Below are 22254 nucleotides of genomic sequence, written 5' to 3' on the forward strand. Positions count from 1 at the left end.
AAGCAAATTACAATGGATCACTTGGTTTTACAACTTGTATAATTCGGCCATTCCCTAGAATTTATACAGCCGCCTCCATCAACACCTCCTCAACTTCTGGCTCACCAGCATTTGCGCCAGTTACAGTTGTAAAGAACATTGATGATCCAAAAAGGAGCAATAGAGCGTGTTCCCTTTCATCAAAGGGGAAAAGGCTTCTAGTCCCGTTTCATTTTAGTGCACAAGAAGAAAAACAAATCGAGGCCAATTTTAGATTTGCGAAATCTAAACAAATTCCTCAAGAAAAAGTCATTCCGCATGGTCACCATTCAGGAAGTCTTTCAGCTTCTCAATGGAAATGACTACGTGGTATCCTTGGACCTCCAAGACGCCTATTTCCATATCCCTATTCACAATTAGCACAGAATTGCTTTAACCCCTTCGCTGCTAGGCCTTTTCCCCTCCTGTGCTAAGCCTTTTTTGGGCTATTTGGGGTAGTGCGCGCTTAGGCCCCTGTAACTTTTTGACCACAGTAGGTATCCACGCCAAATTTGCGTCCTTTTCTTCCAACATCATGGGGATTCTAAAGGTACCCAGGGTTTGTGGATTCTCCTAGAGGGTTCCCAGAAATTAGTCAAAATACAGCAACATTTTGTTTTTTTTGTGAAAAATGGGGAAAAGTGGCTGCAAATGAAAGCGTCTGGGTTTTTCTCTGCAAATGATATCAAAAAAGGGTTTGTGGGGCTGTAATCACCATTTCAGCCCCACAAGGGCCCAAACATAGGCAATGTGGATTTCGCCTCACTACGTTTTGGGCACTTGCCTGCCGCGGGTACTTGGGCCTTCCACACAAGTGAGGCACCATTTTTACTGGGGGAACGCTGGGTGGTGGTAAATTTGTGTGAGCCCGGTGATGCCACAACTTTCCCACCCCAAAATGTGTGAAAAAAGTGATTTTTTTCAGCTAAAATTGAGGTTTGCAGGGGATTCTGGGTAAGGAAACGTTGGGGGATCCACGCAAGCCATACCTCCCTGGAAGCTGCCGGGTGTCTAGTTTTCAGAAATGCATGGGTTTGGTAGGTTTCCCTAGATGGCCGCCGAGCACCGGGCCAAAAACCCAAGTGACCCCCCTTGCAAAACCAGGGGGTTTTGCGATAGGCCATTTTGATGTCGCCTCACTACGTTTTGGGCCCTTGCCTGCCGCAGGTACTTGGGCCTCCCACACAAGTGAGGCACCATTTTTACCGGGAGACCTGGGGGAACGCTGGGTGGTGGTAAATTTGTGTGAGCCCGGTGATGCCACAACTTTCCCACCCCAAAATGTGTGAAAAAAGTGATTTTTTCAGCTAAAATGGAGGTTTGCATGGGATTCTGGGTAAGGAAACGTTGGGGGATCCACGAAAGCCATACCTCCCTGGAAGCCGCCGGGTGTCTAGTTTTCAGAAATGTGTGGGTTTGGTAGGTTTCCCTAGATGGCCGCTGAGCACCGGGTCAAAAACCAAAGTGACCCCCTTGCAAAACCAGATTAACTATTGTTCCTACAGCGTGAGAATTTTGGAATAATATTGCAAAGAGGTTTGCAGGACATTGGGGATAAAAAAACTTTTTGAATTCACAAGAGAGACATCACCATGAACTCCCATGGGTTTTCGACAATATCTACAGTTGGTGGGTTATTCGTACATGGAAAGTGTACCTTGGCAGAGAAACTAAAGACAAAGGTTCCTGCACAACCATCTATTCCTCAAACACACACACATACATACTGGTTGGATTTGGCACGAGGGCGAGTCATGGTTCAGTGTATTAAATTTTATTAACAAGAGATTTCACAAAAATGAAATGCACTGTCAATAATTAAATTCACAAAAAACCAAACCAATGACTCGCAGCTCGTGAGCTGTAAAGCCACGTCAAGGCACCAACCACTTTACAGGCCATTCACACACCTTTCATACGTGATACAAACAAGACCATTCGCAACACCAGGCACAAAAGCAACACATTACAAAATTCACAAAAAGGGACAAGGTACACCCTGCTTCAGAAAGACAAATTTTACTGCACAGCCATCTTATCTGCAAGCACACACACATACATACTGGTTTGATTTGGCACGAGGGTGAGTGATGGTTCAGTAGATACAATTGTATTAGCAAGTGATTTCACAAAAATGAAATGCACTGGTAGTAATTGAAAGGGCGAGAAACTGAACCATTGACTCACAGCTCGTGAGCTGTAAAGCCACGACAAGGCACCAACCTCTTTACAGGCCATTCATACACCTTTCATACGTGTGAGACATACAAAACCATTCACACCGCCAGCCGCGGGCCCATCACATAACAAAACTCACACCAGCATACAGCGCCATTCAAGGGCCCATCACTTTCACACGCCCACAATCCAGACACAGCAACTACACAGGCTGATGGATTGTGTGGAGTGGCACTCAGCTAGCAGTGTGTGTAGTGACCAGCAGAAAGTCACTACTCACACACAGCCAGCCGAGCGCCAGTCCACGCACACCGCTAGCCAAGCGCCAGTCCAGGCACACCGCCAGCCAATCGCCAGTCCAGGCACACCAGCAGCCAATCGCCAATCCACGCACACTGCCAGCCAAGCTCCAGTCCACGGACACCACCAGCCAAGCACCAGTCCGCACACACCACCAGTCCACGCACACCGCCAGTCAAGTACCAGTCCACGCACACCGCCAGCCAAGCACCATTCCACGCACACCGCCAGCCAAGCTCCAGTCCACGCACACCACCAGCCACGCACCAGTCCACGCACACCGCCAGTCCACGCACACTGCCAGCCAAGCACCATTCCACGCACACCACCAACCAAGTGCCAGTCCACACACACCAACAGCCAAGCGCCAGCCTACACACACCGCCATCACATTTAGGATTTTTTTAGAAAAAAATAAAAACACAAACAAATCGCAAATAGATACAAATCTTCAAACACAAAATCAGCAACTAAATACATTGCACTAACACCAACCTTGACACAGAATCAAATTATCCAAAGAATACAGACCAGGCAGTTCACTTTACCACTCATGAATGCTCCCAAAAATTATTTCGTGTGTGGTACGCTCTAAAACAAGCAGGGACACACAGTGCAGGTTGAGGACAGTCGGGGCAGTACATACGACTCTCCTTCCGCGTACCTCTTCGCCAACAGACTCTACATCTCCTACTGGGAAAATCTTTTGAGGGTGTGGGAGGAATGTGATCTGGAAAGTGGCGATCTTTCAATCTAGCAACATCCTCCACCACTCCAACTCTAGGAACACTTGCCTGTTCCACTACAACAAGGCTGCCTATTCCAGACTCCTGAAACTTAGCAAAAGTCATCTTTGACTCAGGGCAAGAATCCTGGAACACAACAAAAGCATTAAACATTGCCAAGTGGAAAAGATTTTTAGCCAACTTCTTGTACCAAATGTAAGCCTTACGAAGAGCAGTGTAAGGTTCCAACCTCTGATCTACTCTGTCAACACCACCCATGTGCCTATTATAGTCTAAAATGCACACAGGTTTGCGCGCTTCAGCGACCTGACCCCAAACAGTCACAGGTGCAGTGCTTTCATCATGGATGGTAGTCAGCATGTAGACATCTCTCCTGTCTGAAAACTTCACAGTAAGAAGCTCCTGGCAACGCAACGCACTGCACTGTCCCCGCACAAGCTTTTGACAAACAAGTTCTTTCGGGAAACCTTTACGGTTAGAGCGGATTGTGCCACAAGCAACAGTGTCCACTTTGGCCAATTCCCTGAACAACCGCACACCAGTGTAGAAGTTATCTACATATAAATGGTGGCCTTTGTTAAAAAATCCTCTACCAAGTTCCCAAACAATTTTCTCAGTCACTCCAAAAGTGGACAGACAACCAGGGAGGTTAATCCTGGATTCCTTACCGGTGTACACCCTCAAATTAGAGACATATCCAGTCCTACTGTCACACAGCATATACAGCTTTATTCCATAGCGTGCCCTCTTACTAGGAATGTATTGCCTAAAAACCAAGCGGCCCTGGACCAACACCAAAGACTCATCCACTGCAATTTTTTTCCCAGGGGCATAAATCTCAGAAAATCGATCAACAAAGTGATCAAGGACAGGCCTAATCTTAAAAAGACGGTCACACTCAGGGTGATCTCGTGGCAACGCAAAACTATTATCAACAAAATGCATTATCCGAAGCAGAAGCAAGTACCTGTCACGACTCATGACTGCCGGAAAAATAGACGTTGCCATCAAGGGACTGCTAGACCAATATGAAGACATTGATGGCTTCCTTAGCAAGCCCATCAAAAAAGTTAAACCCAAGAACTTCTTCATCTCTTCAACATTTGTGGGAGTCCACCGGGTAGCTCTAGAGTGTCGCTTAAGACTGGCACTGTTGTCCCTCAAAAACTGTTCGGCATACAAATTAGTCTGCTCAACAATCTCTGCCAAAAACACATCGTCCATAAACAACTGAAAAAAATTTACCGGCAAAAAGTTTCCAGTATTCACTCTAGACCCTGGAACACCAGTAAACTCTGGCAATGCCGGCTGCACCATGCCAGGGGCAACCCAGAGGTCATCACTTTCAAAGGGAAGCCTTGCAGCCCCAACCTGCAGCCCAGATGCCTCTTGCCGCACTACACCAACGGGAAGCCTTGCAGCCCCAGGCTGCAGCCCAGATGCCTCTTGCCGCACTATCGGCACATCAGTCTCCTCCTCTTACACAGGCACTTCATCCGCACTAAGAGTATCTTCATAATCCGATGACTCCATACGGAGAGACAACTCACTGCCAGAATCGTCCCCTGCCTCCTCTCCCTCAGATGCAGAGTCAGTCTCTGAACCATGGTCAGAGGAAGACTCAAACAGCAAACCAACAACCTGCTGAGCAGTAATCCTGCGGCTAGCCATTATACTTACTAAGATAGAAGACTGCACAAACAAGTCAACAACAACCAACAATGTGCAAACCAAGTAAGTAAAGAAATGTGTACCTTTATAACAAAGATCAATGTACTCAAAAACTATACAATTCAATTACAAGAGACAGCTGCACTCACCAGAAACCAACTCTGCAGTGACACAGCAAAAACCAACGATATCCAACTAGAAAGAAGAAAAAAAAACAAATTACTCACAAGACAACAAAATACACATCGAGCACCAATGCAAAAAGTTTTTGACACTCAAAAACCAAACATACTGCTATTATTACACCATTTGCAAAAAAATTTCATGCAGAGAAATCAAACACATTTACATTGTACAAAAAAAAGTCTCTTACCAAACTACACAAACAGCAGAACCACCAGTAACAAAACGGCAAACTGAAAAGAGCAAAAGCCATCACCTAGAACAAAAAAGTTTTTAAAAAAAACATTACAATTGCAATTCACAAAAAATATAACAATAAACATTATAACATACTATGTCACTACCCAAATGGTCAATCGGGTTGTGTGCCAGGTGGGGCAGAAAACAGCAGGAAAAAAAAGGCTACTCTGTCCCGGGGCGGGTGGGCCAAATACATATTATAAAAATTGCACCCTGGAAGCGAGGGGTCACTTCTATTTTTATTTAAACTAATTCCCTGGTGTCTAGTGGGCTTTTCTGCCCCCCTGGGACCAGAAACGGCTACACAAAAGACCGATCTGCCCCCAGGGCAGAAAAGTCTTCAAAAACATTTGGGGGCCCAGGTGTCTAGTGGGCTTTTCTGCCTCCCCCTGAGAGCGGAAACGGCAAAACAATGAAACCGATCTGCCCCCAGAGGGGGCAGAAAAGTCTTCAAAAACATTTGGTGGCCCAGGAAGCGACCCTTGCCCAAGGGGTCGCTTCCTACAATAACAAACAGATCCCTGGTGTCTAGTGGGCTTTTCTGCCCCCCCTGGGAGCGGAAACGGCAAAATAATTAAACCGATCTGCCCCCAGAGGGGGCAGAAAAGTCTTTCATACATAATGGGGCCCCAGGAAGCGACCCTTGCCCAAGGGGTCGCTTCCTTTACTACAATAAAGCATCTCTGGTGCCTAGTGGTGGCATTCCTGCAGCACGATCGCGACGCTGTGCGCGATCGTGCTGCAGGAATGCCCTGTATTGAGACATTAGGGGAGAGGAAATACTCTTTCCTCTCCCCCGATGCCTCAACACTTAGAAAATCCCCCCCCGCGGCCCCACCGGAGCACAAAACTCACCTGCTCCTTGCCTGGACGCCTGGAAGCAAATGGCTTCCAGGCGTCCCAGCGCTTCCTGATGACGTCGGCGTGCGCTGTGCGCGCTGATGTCATGGGGAAGCGTGGGGGGGCTCGGGGTGGCAGCGGAAACTCTTCCACTGCCATTCCCCTCTGTGGGGGCACGATCGATGCCCCAGGGGGGGGGGAGCGCCAGCGCTTCCCCCAGGGGCTGTGCTCATGACGGAGCAGTTCCATCATAAGCACAGCCCAACCGATGCTCATGACGGAACCGCTCCGTCATGAGCATCGAAGGGGTTAAGTTCGCTGTAGCCGGCAGGCGTTATCAATTCTAAGTTTTACCTTTCGGGCTCAAGTCGGCCCGCGCATTTTTACAAAAGTACCTAGCTCCAGTAGCTGCATATCTCAGACAACATCATCACCAGGTTTTCCCGTATCACGATGACTAGCTCATCAAAGCTCCTTCTTTCAACGCCGCAAAGAAGTCTTTCAAAGCCTGTTTATGGCTTTTCAGCGAATTGTGTCTCACACTAAACCCAGAGAAATCAGTCCTACAGCTTTCTCGACATGGGAGTTGAGCCAACATACTCTCAACAGAATCTTCTCTCAGTGTAGTGAGAAATTATTTAGTGGATCACCTACCCCTGTTTTAATCGTTTCACTTCAACCTCATTTGCACCTACACTCACCTATGTCTTAATATTGGTTTTCCCACCCCACACACACATCACTCACCGGCGTTGGAATAAAAAGATCTCCGCTAGGAAGGCCCTATTAGGTGCCTGATCGGGCATTGCACCCGCCGGCCCGATAAGGAGCAAAGACCCGGTGATGAAGCAAGACACCCGCTTGTTGGGTGTGTGAGGGTCTTCATTTTCCAAATAAGGAGTAACTTGTCCTCCTGCTTTTCACCACAGTTCCCGGTCACCACCGTGTTACCCTCTTGTTATCCTGTCACACTTTGCATTTACGTTAGGAACTGCATACCTTCTGTTTTCACTTTCATTCATTCATCAGTACAACATTGTAAACAAACCCGTGGGGTTGAATGCCATTGACCTTCTTTTTGTTTGTTATTTTGTGAACCTAACGAACAGTGTCTTTCTGTGTCTAACAGATACTGTTGGTATACGGGATATTCTCTTCTCATTTGATTGGCAGAACGAAGAAGAGGCGAAAGGTCCCTCCTTTTGTCACACAAACATTGTGATGGTCTGGCCATTGCTACAAGAGTTACTGTAATTGAGCCTTTTGTGACAAACCTTACCTTGCGTATTGAGACTTACGATGCCTTGGTTTTGCTGCAGCTTTATTGGTGGGTAGTAGTGGGATTGAGTGCATATTCCTCTATGTGGTAGGGGGATACCCTTACAATTGCTCTCTCTCTCTGTTCTGCAGGGTTCGTCCACTAGGCGCTAATGCTCCCTCCAGACGCGACCTGAGGAAACTCTACTGCTGACAGCCGTTTCTTTATGTTATCCCCATCCCTTTTTCCCCCAAACACGACCTCACGCAGTAGGGTGTTTTCTGTCCTCTGCTGGGGGTTATGTACAGGAGAATTGGGGTACTAATCAGCTACCATCGTCTCTGCTGGAGCCATGAAGCGAGGTTAGTGGCATGCTTGATGTATGTGTGCTACTGACAACCTGACAGAACTGACAGCTTGTCAAGCCCACAAATACGTCTAGCCCAGACGATGGATACTAACGTGGTGCTGACCTCTCTATTGGAGAGCTTGACTGCTCTTCAGCAGGAGGTTCAGACCCCTCGTTTTGAAAATCAGAACCTACAAAAAGAGGTGAGTACGTTACGTAGGGAAGTCGCAGGCCTTTCCCGCAAGAGTTACGGGGAGGGTTCTTACATTAGCCCAGCTACCCTACCTCCTCCAGTGTCAGCTATACATCCCCCGAGTACAGGTAGTTTAGGAGATGGGTTTTTCACGGCAACCCCTTATCCTCCCACTTCCTCAGATACAGTTCCCACCGTTCACGTCTTACAAAACACTAGCATTCCCTTAGCCCCTCCTGAACGGTTTTATGGAGACCCGAAAAAGTTCGAAACTTTTCTAAATCAATGCAGACTCCATTTCCTTTGCAAACCCGCCGTATTTCAGAGGGAAGCATCAAAGACGGCCTTTATGATGTCCTATATGGGTGGGAACGCCGCCAGCTGGACCATTCCTCTGATGGAAAGAAATGATCCAGTCCTACATCACTTCCAGGACTTTTGCTTAGCCATGAAGAAGTTGTTTGATAGAAAATCACACATGCTGACCTTGGACCGAGAACTCCTCACCTTGCGTCAAGGATCCCAGGATTTGTTGTCCTACATTACGGCGTTCAATCGATTGGTGGTGGAAACAGAATGGCCCCCGGAGAAAAGAATCACCCTGTTTTATCAAGGGCTGAGAGGGGAACTCAAAGATGTCTTAGCCCAGGTCGTGCAACTGCCGCAAACTTGTGAAGAATTAATAGACCTAACAGTCCAATTGGACCATCGCCTCTTAGAACGCAAAGGGGATAAGAGTAGGAGTGAAAATCGGTTCCCCTATACCCGACCAAAACATGCCATAGAAGAACATCCCAAGACCATAGAGGGACCGGAACCGATGCAAGTGGGGGCATCAGAGGCCCTCTGACCTCTGAAGAGAGGGACAAACGCAGGAGAATGAAACTATGTCTGTACTGCGGAAAAGGAGGCCACTTCCTTAGAGAGAGTGCCGCGCCCGAACGACAGTAGACAGCAGAACCTCTGGTTCTAGGGTACAAGCAACCCTGCAACGGGACAACCCGGCGGAAAACTAAAATGCCCGAATCTGGATGAGGTCTCTGATTCGGGCGCTCCTCGCCTCAAAATCTCCTCTGTGCTGGCTAACACACAACAACCTGCCGTTGCTCATTTAAATGTAGGGGTGTCTTTGTGGATAACTTCGCGGGACGTACTAGAGGTGGACGCCCTACTGGACTCGGGAGCAACGGGGAATTATATCGACCAGGAGTACGCCTTCAAGCTAGGAATCCCCTGTGAAAAGAAAGAAGTCCCTGAGCTCGTAAAGGCGGTAGACGGGACCGCCCTTTCGTCAGGTCCTGTAAAGTACCAAACGCTATCCCTGCGAATGGCTGTAGGTCCTGACCATCACAAGTACATTCGATTTGATTTTATCGATGCCCCACAATTCGGACTAATCCTGGGAATGCCGTGGTTGACATTACATGACCCTGTGGTCAGTTGGGCCGCGCGTACAGTCATCCTGACGTCTATCTACTGCCAGGAACATTGCAAACAGGAAGACATCAATTGCAAAGACCACGAGAACTCACCAGCAACATACCTAGCAACTGCTTGCACTCCCGAAAGATACTGCTGCTCTACCGTACTGCCTGACACCTACTACGACTACCAAGCCCTATTCGACAAACAACAAGCAACTCGGTTGCCTCCCCATCGAAGATACGATTGTCGTATTGAGTTAATGCCTGGAGCGCTTATACCATGCAGCCGAGTGTACGCCTTGACGGAACAAGAAACACGATATCTAAAGACATACCTCGAAGACAATCTGGCCTCTGGATTCATTAGACATTCCTCTTCCCCCGCATCCTCTCTTTTTTTTATACCGAAGAAGGATTGCGAAGAATTGAGGACATGTATTGACTATCGTGCGCTTAATCGGGTAACCATAAAGAACCGCTATCCTCAGCCGTTAATACCGGTGCTTTTGGACCAATTAAAGGGAGCACGATATTACACAAAGCTTGACGTCAGGGGAGGCTATTACCTCGTGAGGGTCCAAAAAGGCGACAAATGGAAAACTGCATTCAGAACCAAGTTTGGTCTTTTTGAGTATCGGGTAATGCCTTTTGGGCTCTGCAACACCCCTGCAGCCTTTCAATTTTTTATGGACGAGGTATTGCGAGGCTGTTTGGACATCTTTTGTGTGGCCTACATCAATGACATTTTAATTTATTCTTCTACCCTCCAGGAACACGTAGCTCATGTAAAAGCGGTCTTGGAGCGGCTACAACAGCATTCGTTATACGCAAAACTCGAAAAATGCCTTTTCCATGTACAGGAGGTGGCGTTTCTAGGCTATGTCATTAACGCCCAGGGATTCCGCATGGATTCAAGCAAAGTGGAGGCGATCACCCAGTGGCAAATACCTCAGAATGTAAAATCAGTGCAGAGCTTCCTCGGATTTGCTCATTTTTACCGGCGTTTCATAAAGGATTTCTCGAAGGTGATACACCCCATCTCCAGTTTACTTCGAAAAAACACTCCTTTCATTTGGGGAAATGAGGCACCTCAATCCTTTCAGGTGTTGAAGGACAAGTTCACGCATGCCCCTATCTTGCGCCATCCAGATCCACGACTTCCTTTTATTCTTGAAACGGACGCGTCACAACATGCCTTGGGAGGAGTGTTATCCCAACGTCACCCAGAAAACGGGCAGTTACACCCTGTAGTGTTTTATTCCAAGAAACTCTGTCCTAGCGAGGTCAATTATACCATCTCTGACAAAGAGCTGCTAGCCATTAAAAGAGTCTGTGAGGTATGGCGGCACTATCTATTGGGAGCACTGCACACGGTGGAAATTTACACAGACCATAGAAACCTGTTTTGAAAACCGCAAAAGCTCTGACACCCCGTCAGTTACGGTGGACTTTGTTCTTTGCGGACTACGATTTTGTGATAAAATACCGACCAGGCCCGCAAAATGGGAAAGCGGTTGCCCTTTCCTGTATGGGCGAATCGGAAGACACAGCTCCTCACACACTGAGGCCCCCACCGTTTATACTCACCGAGGCCGAACCTCCCCGACAAACCATAGCTCTTCTCGCCTCCCAGGATTTCCTAGAAGACGTGAAAGTGTCCTTAGCGAACATAGACGTCCTCGCCTGGATTAATGAAGAACCTGAACATTGCTCTGAGGTGGAGGATTTAGCCTATCACTACCATGCCTTGTATATCCCTCACAAGACCCAGCAACAACAAGTATTACAATGGGCTCATGATTCAGTACTAGGAGGACATCTAGGAAATTACAAGACTATCGCCTGTGTAGAACGCTCCTTCTGGTGGCCAAGGCTACGAAACGACGTACAGGACTGTATCAAGAACTGTACGGTATGCGTCCAGGGAAGAGCCACGCATACTAAACCAACAGGTCTACTCCGAACCTTACCCACTCCCCCACATCCGTGGCACACCGTCTCCATGGACTTCATAGTGGAGATGCCCCCCTGCGAAGGAAAGACAGTAATACTAGTACTGGTTGACCATCTAACAAAAATGGGTCATTTCATCTCACTAGGGAGATTACCCACATCTTCAGAACTCGCCTTGGTTTTCCTTCAGCATGTGATTCGAGCCCACGGGCTCCCTAACGTTCTTATCACCGATAGGGGAACACAGTTCACTTCTCGCTTCTGGAAGGCCCTCTGCAAGACATTAGACATTGAAGCAAGACTCTCTTCTAGCTACCACCCCCAAACTGATGGAAAAACTGAACGCCTGAATCAAACCCTGGAACAGTACCTTCGTTGTTTTACCCTGCAAAACATATTCCACTGGCCCACATTGTTATGGATGGCGGAATTCGCCTATAATAATGCCACACATTCCACGTTAGGCCGTTCTCCTTTTTATTGTGTTTATGGCCATCACCCTAACATGCTCCCGTTTGAATGGCCAGCCACATCCCCAGTGCCCAGCATACATGAACACCATGCACACCTTCTAGCTGTATTGATAGAGGCCAAACAGAATCTAGCAACTGCCCAGTCTGCCCAAAAAACCCATGCAGATAAAAAGAGAACAAAGGAACCCGAATACCAAGAGGGGGACAAGGTTTGGCTTTCTACAAAAACACCTACATTTAAGGGGTATAAATAGGCTGAAACCTAGATATATCGGTCCCTATAGCATTGAGGAAGTCATCAACCCAGGAGCCATGCGATTATCATTGCCTCCCTCCTGGAAGATTCACCAAGTCTTCCATGTGTCTCTACTCCAACCTTGCCCGAGCGGTATGAGACTGGCAGAAAAACCGCTACCCCTAGACATTGACTGGCAAGAAGAGTATGAGGTACAAGAGATCCTGGACTCCCGATTAGTACGCGGACAAGTTCAATACTTAGTGGACTGGAAAGGGTTTGGGGTGGAGGATCGGACATGGGAACCTGAAGCAAACCTGAATTGCCCGGAGTTGGTAAACCACTTCCATGTGGTATGTCCTGGCAAACCTGGCCAACTGCCGAGTCGTCGGTCCTTGAGAAGGGGTACTGTAGCGATCACCCATTGGAAAAGGCCACAACAAGCCCATCGCCGCATTATCCCCAGGCACATATTCAAGCTCTACCCCGAAAAATGCGCCAAGAACTACACTTCCCAGCAGGCCATGGGGCGCAACACTTGGCGCGCAGTTTATAAGCACTTCCCCCGGAGGCGAAAGGTGCTTGACAACACGAAACGTGAGAGGATCTTCATGGCGGATGGTGCTCCCTGCCGGATACCAGCGAGAAGCATTTCCGCATTCCGTGCCGAGTCGGGCCGAGTCCCGTTCCAGCGCTGAACCCGCAACGCTACGAAGTCTCCAGAGGTGCACGGAGAGCCGAGCCGCAGCGGTCCAGGTAACACGGGAGCAACCCGTGTGTTACCCTCCTTTTTTCTCTTTCCTATTTTTACCAAAAGAAACTCGCGTAGCGACAGAAATGCACAGAGGTGCCTTTTTCCGCTACACGTACATCCCGCCTAGAACAACAGCATTTCCAGACTGATAACGCTGGTGAGCGTTACCGAAGTACCACGACCCTTGTGGTTATTTTGAAGTACGAGTGCCCTGAATTACTTTACGGATACTGCCAAAGTCAATAGCGCCAGAGTGAGGGCAAACATTTAAGGCGAACCTCTGAGAGTACAACATTGTAAACAAACCCGTGGGGTTGAATGCCATTGACCTTCTTTTTGTTTGTTATTTTGTGAACCTAACGAACAGTGTCTTTCGGTATACGGGATATTCTCTTCTCATTTGATTGGCAGAACGAAGAATAGGCGAAAGGTCCCTCCTTTTGTCACACAAACATTGTGATAGTCTGGCCATTGCTACAAGAGTTATTGTAATTGAGCCTTTTGTGACAAAACTTACCTTGCGTATTGAGACTTACGATGCCTTGGTTTTGCTGCAGCTTTATTGGTGGGTAGTAGTGGGATTGAGTGCATATTCCTCTATGTGGTAGGGGGATACCCTTACAATTGCTCTCTCTCTCTCTCTCTCGGTTCTGCAGGGTTCGACCACTAGGCGCTAATGCTCCCTCCAGACGCGTCCTGAGGAAACTCTACTGCTGGCAGCCATTTCTTTATGTTATCCCCATCCCTTTTTTCCCCCAAACACGACCTCACACAGTAGGGTGTTTTCTGTCCTCTGCTGGGGGTTATGTACAGGGGAATTGGGGTACTAATCAGCTACCATCGTCTCTGCTGGAGCCATGAAGCGAGGTTAGTGCCATGCTTGATGTATGTGTGCTACTGACAACCTGACAGACCTGACACTCAGTGGGGCGAACCAACGATAGACCTGCTTGACTCAGGAATTCCGAGACCTGAACATTCCTCAAGAGTGCAGGGAGATTTTGTCTTGTGCTAAAGCGGACAGTACCAACAGAACTTCTTCTTTAAAATGGAAAAGATTCTGCGTCTGGTGTGGGTCTGCTAAACTGCATCCCCTCAAATCATCTCTGGAGGAAGAGTTGCCACATCTCCTCCATCTAGCGAATTCAGGTCTGGCTCCTACTTCGATCAAAGTTCACTTGGCTGCAATCTCCCATTTTTGAAGATCTTCCAAAGGTTCTTCCTTGTGGTCAAACAGACTGATAAAACAGTTTCTTAAAGGTGTATTCAGAACTTTGCCTCCTGTAAAATCTCCACCTCAAACGTGGCAACTCAACATGGTAGTTGCTCAATTTATGAAGCACCCATTTGAGCCAATACATAGAGCGGACTTATAATTCCTTTCTTGGAAAACTGCTCTTCTTCTAGCTCTTGCGTCTGCAAGAAGAGTTAGTGAACTTGAAGCTTTCACAATACAAGAACCATTTGTTCAATTTAAGAACGATAGAGTGATCATTCGTACCAACCCGAAATTTATACCTAAAGTCCCATCGGACTTTCATCTTAATGAGCCAGTTGTCTTAAAATCTTTCTTTCCAAATCCACAAATGGAAGCTGAACAAGCCTTGCATTCTTAGGACCTAAAGCGCTGCCTTAAATTTGATCTAGACAGAACAAATTCCTTCCGCAAGTCTAATCAACTTTTTGTAGCTTACAGCTTACCCAGAAAAGGTTTTCCCTTAACAAACCAGATCATATCTAGATGGATCTCTAGTGCTATTCTCTTCTGTCACCAATCAATAATTTGTGCCTATTCCACTAGGGCAATATCTACATCGATTGCATTGTTTGCTGGCATACCCCTCTCAGACATTTGTTGAGCAGCAACCTGGAGAACGCTGCATACATTCACTAAACATTACTGCTTGAATTCCGAATTGATGAAGGATGCTGCGGTGGGAAAGGCGGTGCTCAGACATCTATTTCAATAAAGGTGAGCCTTCCCTCCATCCCACCAACCTTTCTAATGCACATTTCTCTGTTCTCTTCTATTAGTTATGCCAACATTGGAAACTATGCATTTGCTATTTCATATTTATATGCATAATTCAATTATCTGTATGCATGATTTTATATTACATTCTCAAGAAATACTTGTTTACTATTTGTATATGTACGGCTTATGTATATGACGAAAAGTGCTCATTACTGCTTTTTATTCTGATTGAAGCATGTGAATCTATGAAAGATACCCTAATACTGGATAAGAAATGAGTTACTTGCCTGTAACTGCAGTCATCCAGTATTGATATCTTTCATAGATTCACATGCGACCTGCCCGCCTCACTTGGAAGGACTCATTTAATACTCTCAGTTGTACCTCTGGTTACGCACGGTGCTCGTGAAAATCTGAGGGACTGGTGCTCCTTCCAGGAAGGTTCTAGAGGGTGGTGTCAGCTGATTGGTTGTTCTCTTCAATTTTGTCCTTTTTTAACTAAGGACCCAGATATGTTACTAAATATAAGGCCTTAGGCCTATTACCTTCTATGTCTAATGTGACATTACCCTTATAAATGTACCGGGGACTCCCATCTCGACGACAGGGAATGATTGAAGCATGTGAATCTATGAAAGATACCAATACTAGATAACTGCAGTTACAGGTAAGTAACTCATTTCTTCTTCCTGGACTTTTTTCTTCTTATCTGCCTTTATCTCATGGGCTTACTGGTCAATATCTGCCATTAAAAGTTTTAGGGTGAGTGCTGTTTAGGACTGTTTCATTCTCGGTTTTTACATTCCACCTTTTTAGCACTCCTAAAGGTAAATGATTTAATAAAAGTGTCCTGTGTAGACCACTTTCCAGTTTCCATGTTAGCAAATGCTCTCCTCCTTGAACCTCTGCACATCGGTTGTTCTCTGAGCCAGTATTTTACATTCCACTGGACAGTGCTTCTGCGGGCTTCTTAGCTAAACTGTTTGTTTTACATCCCCTACTGATTAGCCTGCATGCCTGCATAAGTCCCTTGGCAAGCATCTAAAATAAAGAACAAGAATATATCTGATTCAGTTGCTCCAGTTCCCTGCGTACATTGTTTTGGGAGTGACAGATCGTCTCTCTTACCTTTTATGTTCACCCAGAGGTCTGCAGACCCAGAAGTGTATAGAGTATATGTGTCAAAGGTTCAGTACTTCTACCCATTTCAGCCTTTGAAGTAGGCACACTTCAAAGGAAAATCTTTGTAGTTCCTTGCCCTGGCTCTAGACACACTACAGGGGGTGGAGCCTTCTTTGTGTGAGGACAGGCACAGCCCTATTCAGGTGTCAGTGTCAACTCCTCCCACCACTCTAGTTCTGGAAAACCCATCAGCCTGGTGATGGGCCATCAGGATATGCAGGGCACAACTCAGCTCCCTTTGTGTGACGGTCAAGAGTGAATGCACAAACAGCCCAACTGTCATCCTGACCCAGAAATGTATTCAGAGACAGGCAGAGGCATAGACTGGTTAAAGTAAGACAATGCCCACTTTCTATAAGTGGCATTTTCAGACCTGCAATTTAAAGACCGCTTTTACTAAAAGATGTATTTTTCACTTGTGAGTCCAGAGACACCAAACTCCAATTTTCCATTTGCTCCCAATTGAAAGGTACACTTGTAAGATGTTACAAGGCAGCTCCAATGCTAACCTTAGAGAAAGATAGGCCTTGCCATAGTGAAAAACTAAATTAGCAGTATTTCACTACCAGGACATGTAAAATGCAACAGTACATATCCTAGTTCCTCTTCAAACTCCAAAGGCCTACAAGAGACAAGCGCTTTGGGAGAACATGTTTAATGCCCCGCTGTTGACTTCTTTATTTTGCTGATTGCATGTGTTTAGAGTGAGAATAAAATACATAACGCAGAGTTTCAGTAAGAGAAATTAAAATCTTTATAGGAGCTGAGTGGACACTGAAGGTGCACTGGAAAAATATACATTCCTCATTTGTAATCACTTTTTCAGTATTGTTAACAGATGAAAGTTTAAAAACCTTTACTTACCACGGGTACAACATGTCTAAAAAATCATTGACAAAGCCAACAGATCTCGCACAGGCAAGACCTATTCGCTGTGCCAGTGCTTGTTTTTGTTTGGGTTCTGCTTCAGGGATGCTGTACAGCACTGCTGAAAATCATGGGAAAGGCCAATAAATTCCAAAGGCAAGGCCTAGTTGCTTTGCTAATGTTTTTTTTCCCAATGGCGTCTCATTTAGCTTTAAATTTAACCGCAGATTGTTTATGCCAAATACAAGGCTAGGATGCCCATATGTCTCATTCTCAAGTCTCTTGTGACAGATACTGTAAATTTGTAACATTTGAGAGGTAGCAGTTAGATATTTCATTTTTGGAAGACTATAGATGTTGGTATTAAACCCCAAAATGTAGAGTTGGGTTTAAATTTTCTCAATTGGCTTACAGGTTATGTTCCCTGATCCATTTAAGGACTTGAGCCACAAAATGCCAAGCCTGTGTCTGGAGTGAAATCTAGTTAGTGTATGCAGACAATAGTGGACTAGGATTTTGGGCAGTCTAGCACTGCCAGATTGTCCAGCTTGAAGGAGCCAAGTGCGTGGGATATTTTGTTTTTTGGTCCAGTCCCGGCCCATGGGACCAACACATACTACCCATATGCCAGACCCACACTGGCCCAGCCTGCCCGAAATTCCAGTCCCTACAGTGAGATGGCCTTCTTTGGTGAAGCCACTGTTTTCCTGCTTATAATGGCCTCTCTCGTCAGAGGTGTGTGATTAAGGCCAGGAAGGCAAGCCCAGTGTCTAACCACCTGGCTGGACTTGGTAGATGTGGGAAGGTGGTTCTGACCATCAAACGCTCCTGGATTTTTCGCTTTTTGATCATTTAATTTTTGATCTTTTACTGTGGGAGACCCTCATAAGCTGGTATTCACCCATGGTAAACTCATGGTAAAATGGACTGCATGTGTTTCCCCCCCCGGTGTCCTCCTTGTGAGATAAGGCTGCTCCGATGCAACCAGGGTAAGGGGCACCAGGCAAGTTACATATGGACACGTGCACATGTGTGTGCACCCGTGTAGGGCTGTGCGGGAGAGATTCCGGCCATGCGCGGCCCAGGAGCTGGGTACATATTGAATGGTGTAGAAGAGGTTATGTAGAGTTGGGTGGTGACATGGAATAGGCCTTATATTGTGCAGGACATTATACTCCTATGGAAAAGGAGACCACACTGGGTAGTTTCAGTTCCTGTGGGCCTACAAACTCCAGACCTGCACGAAAATACACCTTAATTTGTGTGAAAAGAACCATTCTGCTATGTCCAAAGGCATATCTGTACTGCTTATGGATCATCCAGAAATGTCATATTCCTCTGTCTGAGCTCAGAACCAGACCCTAGGCATGTGTGACCCTGCCAGCCTGGATTAATTACCTTCCTCCCCAAGCAGTAGCATCAGAGGCCTAGCCCTTCACTGCAAGCATTCCCCAGGGTGGAGTTCTTCTCTCCAGAAGGGAGAGATGGGGTGGAGCTGCAGGATATCAGTCAGCAGCTGTCATTCGGTGCCAGGCACCAGGCCTGCCCCAGGCCCCAGCCGTGATGTCAGCAAGTGGGGAGAAGTGAGCTTTTCAGAGACCATGTGGCATGGGACCCCTGGACAATGCCATCTTGAAGTATCCCAGAGGCCAGTGCTGGAAGGATGGATCAGGGGCAGAGAGGTGATGTGGCACTGCAGGATAGGGCAGAGGTTCATTCCTGCCAGCACCCTCCGCCCCTCCTTAAAATGTTTTGCGCAGGAAGAGGAGCTCTCTCAGGGATGTGCTCTTGCTGAGGAAGACTGATGCTGAAGTTTGGCACCAATGGCAATGGGAAGGAGGAACCCCCTGACTGTCCCCAGGACTCTGGACTAAGGGAGTCCAGGACCAGTGAGGGAAGTCTCTGCGCAAAGAAAGAAGCCCAGAAGAGGAAACCAGATGAAAGGCTGGTGCAGGAAGCCAGTGAACCCTGCTGAGTAGATCCTCTGGGAGGCCAGGAGGTAGAAGGAGACTGCTCCTAGTGACCATCAGGAGCGAAAAGAGGCCAAGATTGTCGAAATCGGTCCAGTGGGGGCCTAGATATGCCCCCCAGAAGGTAGGTGATCCTTTGACCTCTGCTGGACTGACGACAAAGTGTGTGGGGCTCCACAGCCAGTTTCCCTTGTGCCCTTGGGGTGGGTCAGGTCCCGGGGGCTGTCCCCAGAGGAAGACAAAGCCAGGGAGCGTCCTCGCGCTCCCTATGAAGTGGCCCAGAGAAATGGTGGGAGTCGGGGAGCACCGTCGCACATCCCGCGAAACTGGTGAGGTACCCAGGATCCCATCCCTGGGCCCCCCAGAAGTGAAGTCGGGGAGCACCGTTGCACCCCCTTCCCCGGCGAAGGCACCTCAGGGGCCCAGGATCCCATCCCTGGGCCCGACGAAAATAAAGGCAGGCAGCGCCGTTGCGCCCTTCCCCCCCCCCCCTTGAAGGTGCCTCAGGGGCCCAGGATTTCATCCCTGGGCCTCAATTAAGATGAAGGAAGGGAGCGCTGTTGCGCTCCCCGTGAAGTTGCCTTAGGGGCCCAGGATCCAATCCTTGCACCCTATCGAAGAGGAAGTCTGGGAGCGCCGTTGTGCTCCCCATAAAGCTGAACAGAGGCGCAAGACTCCATTCTTGTGCCGCAGTGGACGGAGAGAGGAGGGAGGAGTGCGTTCGCACCTCCCTGCGTCACCGCCAGGCTGGCCGCAGCACCTGCATCTGCCCGCAGGAGCGGGCATACCAGAATAAAGGCCGGATCCCGCGGCAGCACGTGAGGGTGCTGGCTATGCGGGGAGCCGGTGAGAGGGGCCGGTGGTGGGCTCCAAAAGTTGCTCGCCAATGCAAGAAAGGCACGCGGTGGGACCAGGCACCCCGTGGAAAAGTAAATGTGTGGCAAGAGGGCGCTGACCTGCAGGGGGATCCGGAGCAGCTCTCCACGGGGCAGCCACTACTACGATATGCACACGCCTAGGAGAGCATCCCATTATACCCTGCAGGGCCAGGCCCATGCTTGGTAGGAAACAGCTTGTTTTCTGGCATGTGGTGACCCCCGGAGGAGGGGATCACTGCCACATTAAAGCACTTCTGTGGGGTAAGCTGCAGGAGCAGCACATGCACCCCCTAAAAGAGTTGGTAAGTTCCCAGCCCAAGTCTCTGGTGAGGCTGAGACAATTATCCCTCAAGGGTTTTGGAACGGTTACAAGCATTTCTAATGCTGGAACTTTTGAACAGTTACAGATTAGGGCTACACTCAGCAGTGAGAGGATCAATATGGGTTTTCGTATTAGAGACATCCGCTTGGGGTGTAAGGGTGTAATTGCAGAAATGTGATATTGGAAATATGTTGCTAGCATCCTTGTCAGGGTGCCAGGTTATAATTGCATAGCCATGTAATTACAAATGTGATGCTTTTAGGAGCTGTTATCGACTTGCGTTAATAATGCTAGTAGTTAGAATAGGTATTCCTAACTCTCTGCAATGCTTAAACATTTATTCTTGCTACTGCATCAGTTGAACAACCAGACTGTAGCTACTGTGATTTAAGCTTGTAAACTTGATTGTCAGTTTTAGGTGCTCTCGGTCAGGCTTATATGTCACTATGGCAGGTGTCCTCATTATGAAATGCTTGTTGAAATAATGTGGTCTGCAGCCACCCACTTGCTTTTGTGACAGTGGTAAGGGCCCTCACTTCACGTTATGGCCAACCCATGGCATTTGGGGGCAAAATAATGTTTATACATGGGAGTAGTGATCATTCTAAAATACTGGGGTATTCTCAATACAGGCGACCTACAGATACCAAGACCTAGGTTTGCTTACACAAGAACCTGTAACCTGAGAGATATTCTGATTCACACCAGACCTAAAAAACATGTTAACCCATCACAAACTACTCTCTGGGGTTTACCACCTGTCAAAGGACATTTCCCCTGCGGCATGTGTACTGTCTGTAAATTCACCACAGCTACTAAGGAAGTCACGTTGCGTTCCAATTCTAAATGGAATATCCAGATACATACAAACTGCAACACCAAACAGTGTATCTACTTGATCACCTGCCCATGTGATTTACAATACATAGGCATGACCATGCGTCCAGTTAAAATCCGCATAATTGAACACAGGAGCAACATACGGTGCCAACGCACCACTACTAGACTATACAGACATTTCATGGAGGCTCAACACTCCCCTGATTTACTACATTGGGTCATATTAGAAGCCCATGTTCAGATTTCCAAATCTTCTCTATTCAGGCTTGAACAGAGATGGGTACATAGACTATCATGCCACACTAAAGGTCTCAATGATGACATCCCATGGAGTACCCTACCTTAACTTGGATCTGGAGTATGACCCCCCCTGGATAATGACATTTGTACTCCTGAACCCTTCCTGGTTACTCGTTCTGTAGACTGGTCCTAGCGGTGCTTGAGTGGTTGCTTCAGAGAACATTACTGTAGCGAGACTTTTGACATACACCAGCACCCATACACCAGTGCTAGATTCTGTTTTTTTATATTCTTGAAGAGGATTACCCGCCCATTCCGCTACACATGTGGCTTTATTTTTATTTTTCTTGTCACTTTGTGATCACTATTGTAGTATAAGTGAGTAATACCTTTAATTTGTATCCATATAACTGTTCCAACCTTTATGTATCACGTGACATGAACTGAGATAGTGATACCACACACCCCTACATAACCTCTCCCATCGCACCGAGATGGCGAGCAGGTTACGCCACCATGTGGTTTTATTACTCATGTTAATCCGAGATCGACACTATATTAATAATGATCAATACCTTCATACTGCATCCAGACTCAGACGCCTCAATGATACGATAGATCTTGTGTCTTAACATCAGACGTCATAGCGTCACTATACGCTACTCGCGACTGACTCGACGTACCCAATGAATATTCCCTTCCAACACAGTCTCGTAGCAACACCTACGCATCTGTTTCTTTTCGTTGTCTAGCAACTTGAGACGTCACACGTCACGTAATGACACACCACGTGACATTACCTAGCAACCATAGACGTCACGGTGTTCCGTTACACGTACTCTCACACAGAGAGTATCTTGCCACGCCGGCCTCCACTGCTCACCACCCTGGTTCCTGGCGGTTTGGGTAGGTCTCCCGACATAGCGTGAATTCACGCTGGTGAGTACACGATTCACTGACTGGTCTCAGCCCGTTAAGCAGCACCTGTCTGCTGGCGATTGATGCCTGCCATGCATTTCTCCCCCTGACTGATCATATCGGCTACCGCGTGCCTTGGCAGACACCTCTTGCCTGGGCTCCGGAGCCGGTATGCTCTCATGTTAGACTGGGCTATGTTTTGCGATGGCTGGACCTTCTTCCCAGTATTCTGATGATACGCTTACTT

At 47.4% G+C, this 22254-nt stretch overlaps 1 long non-coding RNA gene across 1 annotated transcript in view; it reads right to left on the bottom strand.

Moving 5' to 3' along the window:
* Positions 1–5077: 5077 nt before the first annotated feature.
* The window catches only part of LOC146870155 (uncharacterized), a 40379-nt gene continuing 23202 nt past the window's right edge, over positions 5078–22254 (bottom strand). The window contains exons 3-4 of the long non-coding RNA XR_014959077.1: positions 5287–5352; positions 5078–5108 (exon numbers count right to left, since the gene is read on the bottom strand). This is a non-coding gene — a long non-coding RNA (uncharacterized LOC146870155). The remainder of the gene's footprint in view (positions 5109–5286; positions 5353–22254) is intronic.

The sequence above is a fragment of the Triturus cristatus genome, chromosome 1_1, assembly GCF_964204655.1.
Source record: "Triturus cristatus chromosome 1_1, aTriCri1.1, whole genome shotgun sequence".
NCBI lineage: Eukaryota > Metazoa > Chordata > Amphibia > Caudata > Salamandridae > Triturus > Triturus cristatus.